The 3497-nt window shown below is 47.8% G+C and overlaps 1 non-coding gene across 1 annotated transcript; it reads right to left on the minus strand.

Annotated features, from left to right (window-relative positions):
* Nucleotides 1-3084: 3084 nt before the first annotated feature.
* trnam-cau (transfer RNA methionine (anticodon CAU)) lies at nucleotides 3085-3156 on the minus strand. The gene has a single exon. It is a non-coding gene; the product is annotated as a tRNA-Met (tRNA).
* Nucleotides 3157-3497: the final 341 nt, after the last annotated feature.

Raw genomic sequence — 3497 nt, forward strand, 5'->3', positions numbered from 1 at the left:
TGCTTTTCCAGCGCCACACTTTGGAACTCTGATCTCCATCATCTCACTTTCACCACATCTCAACATATCACCATTTAAACAATGCGCCTCCTCTCTGCGTTTTTTTAAACATCAAAGGCTATAGATTGTGTCACTACATTTGCCATGTGTTTGCAAATTGAGACACAGACCTGGATCAACTTTTCCAGAGTCTGTCCCCTCCCTCGATTCACTCTTTCCTTTCAGTTGCTGCAAGTTAACAATTGAACCCCAGAATGAAACAAAACATGGAAAAATGGTGAGAAACAGACTGTTGTATTCACAAAAGTGAGACAGAGGAAGGAAGTTACAGTCTGGGGTGAAGTTCACAGAGAAAGGAGCAGCAGCAGCTTCAGACTGCACGGTCCAAACTGCACATTTCGAGAATGGCCGGCTCTGATTGGCAGGAGGACCTGTCTCCTTCCGGTCCTCCAAGGTTCTTCATTGGTCCATGGAAAGGAGCCGATGCGCAGTTTCTGCGGGCACCATGGAATATGCGCAGTGCTTTGCTGACACGGGCGGTCATGCGCATTGATTGCTGACACCGCGGAGCATGCTCAGTGTGCAGGGATTTGTAACAAATTTTAAAGTTAAAAATCACAAAACACATGGTTATAGTCCAACAGACTTATTTGGAAGCACTAGCTTTCAGAGCGCTGCTCCTTCATCAGGTGGTTGTGGTGTATAAGATCGTAAGACACAGAATTTATGATCTTATCCTCCACAACCGCCTGATGAAGGAGCGGCGCTCCGAAAGCTAAGTGCTTCTAAACAAGCCGATTGGACTGTAACCTGATGTTGTGTGATATTTAACTTCGTACACCCCAGTCCAACACGGGCACCTCCAGATCACGACAAATTTTAAGTGTCCAAATGCGAATACGAGAGAAAAATATCAAAGCAATTTTTTGTCGAAATGTTTTTTCACCTGTGCCTTGACATGTTATTCCTTTTGCATTTTGTCTGGCTGCTCAACGTTTCTGTCTTTTTCCCAGGGTAGAGGTATTCGAAAACTACAGGGTATAGGTTTAGGGCGAGGGGAAAAGATTTTAAAAGATTTAAAAGACTAGGCATATAACATTCACTCCTTACAGGGTGAAAGTGAGGACTGTAGAAGCTGGAGATTAGGGTCGAGAGTGTGGTGCTGGAAAAGCACAGCAGGTCAGGCAGCATCTGAGGAGCAGGAGAATCGACGTTTTGGGCAAAACCCTTCATCAGGAAATAGCCATGGGGAACTGCAGGGCTGTAGCGTAATCGAGTGAGTCTAAGTGGGATGCTGTTGGGAAGGTCGGTGTGAATGGCCTGTAGGGATGATATGCCTTAGCCATGCTTATATTGAGAAATGGTTGCTCCAAATCTGCTGTGGAAAGAGTGGGTTCCAGTTCGTGGGACACTGACACCAGTCCTGGGGAAGGTGGGATTTGTGCTGTCTTTCACTTCCCATTCTGCCCCTTGTCCATTTTCTCCCCACCCACTGCCCCCGCCCTTTCTCCCCTCTTCACACTGCACCCCAATTCTCTCCCCAACCCTCTGAACCCCAGTCATTCTCTACTCCCCAACCTCTGTCCCCTCTCCATTTCTCTCCCTTCTCTACCAGCACCATTGCCCCCGCCCGTCCTTTCTTGTGCCTCAGCCCTCTTTGATCTAGTGGCCGAGCAGAGGCTGATAGCCAAGTTTAGAACACATGACGATGGCCTCGGCCGAGACCCTGGGTTCACGTCACACTACAGGAGACCCAGCGACACAATACACTCTCTCACACACAAGCACACTCTCTTACATACTCACACGCTCGTGCAGACCCTCTCTGATAGACATGCTCTCTCTCAGACACACAGTAATACATCCCCACACTCAAACCTACGCATGCACCATCTCACATGCTTATACTCCATCTCACACACACACACACACAGACACTGTACCCAGCATGCACACGCGCACACACGCTCTCTCTCATGCATGCACTCACATATAGAAGTCTTTGGGGTGAATCTGTGTTTGCAGGATTATATATTTGGAAATAGAACCAGTCTCACTCAAGATTAGGATACAGATAGACCCTCCCCTCACAGCTTTCATGCATTGTCTGACCTGAGGTGTCACCTCCTTTTATAGAACCTTAAATTACCTGAAGAATGTGACTTTTAAAAAGTTCTGGGATTTACAGATTAATGAACCGAAATCTACAACCCGTTTTAAAAGATGAAAACCTCAACAGCAATCTCGGATTCTTCAATATATCATTTATGTTGCTCACACTATAATATTTTATTCGATATTCTGGGTCTTATCCTCCTCCTCCACAGAAACCATAGGTTCAAGGAGATCTGTCCCAACTTTCCAATCTACCTTCAGAACTGACACTCCTCAGGCGCGGCACCATTCACGTCAACCTGTTCATACCCTGAGACCAACGAGCCACATGCCATGGGCGCAGCCAGCTCCAGAAGCAGCTGAGACTTGCTCAGTACGAAATACATTGTACATTACTCCCAGAATTTAAAGCAGCAACGAGTTTCAAGAACATCTGCTTCTCAGTCTGTCTCCTGCTCCCAGGACACTGCTGTTTGTCCCGTCCCCAGGGACCGGGGTCTCTCCACTCGCGGATAATTAAACCATTTTGTTTCTACTTGCAAGCTGTGCTGGTGGAAGGCAGAGCCCATTCACTCTTCTGTTCTCTCTCCCTATCACTTGGGGTAGGAGACGTCATTGACACGAATCCATCAAATTGCAACTTTGAACTTGTCCTACTCTGTCTCTCTGAGGTTCTTCACAATCGGTGGTATCCGTCCGAATAGTGGGGGACGATGTCTGAGTCGTGATGCGGTTTCTGAAATGCTTGTCATTGACGTCTGAACCAGGGTGGCGAATTACTGCAGGGAATGGCCGAAACCGCTACCAGCTCATTAGCATCGCAGAGAACCGGTTTTGCGATTCAGTTCAGAGGAAACCGACCAAGAACAGAACACCACTGAGACCTCTAAAACCCACGCCGTTTGAACATCGGCAAATAGATGCAAAGGCAGCTTGCTAAAGAAAGCAGATCAAGGTGACAGTAAACGATAGCAGAGGATGGTTTCGATCCATCGACCTCTGGGTTATGGGCCCAGCACGCTCCCGCTGCGCCACTCTGCTGCCACTTGGGGAGCTGGTTGCACAGAACACTTCAGGTTTTTGTCTGGCACGCGGCAGGCACCTTCGAGCCTGATGTCAAAGACCTCCACTGCTGTCGTGTGATATGCTGTTTCGCAGACGTATGGAGGCTGTGTCAATATAAACTTTTTTCTAAATGCCTACATTCTGTCGGTCGAACTGTGATTTCACACTGAATCACAACATGTGTCACAGCGCAGACGGAGGCTCTGCGGCCCACCTTCGCTCTGCTGGTTCTACACTTAAGTAAACGTGTGACTCTAGTCGTTTCATTCTCTCGCCTTCTCAGCGGAAATCTGCACATCTGAACGTGACCACCGAAT

The sequence above is a fragment of the Chiloscyllium punctatum genome, chromosome 36, assembly GCF_047496795.1.
Source record: "Chiloscyllium punctatum isolate Juve2018m chromosome 36, sChiPun1.3, whole genome shotgun sequence".
NCBI classification, from domain to species: domain Eukaryota; kingdom Metazoa; phylum Chordata; class Chondrichthyes; order Orectolobiformes; family Hemiscylliidae; genus Chiloscyllium; species Chiloscyllium punctatum.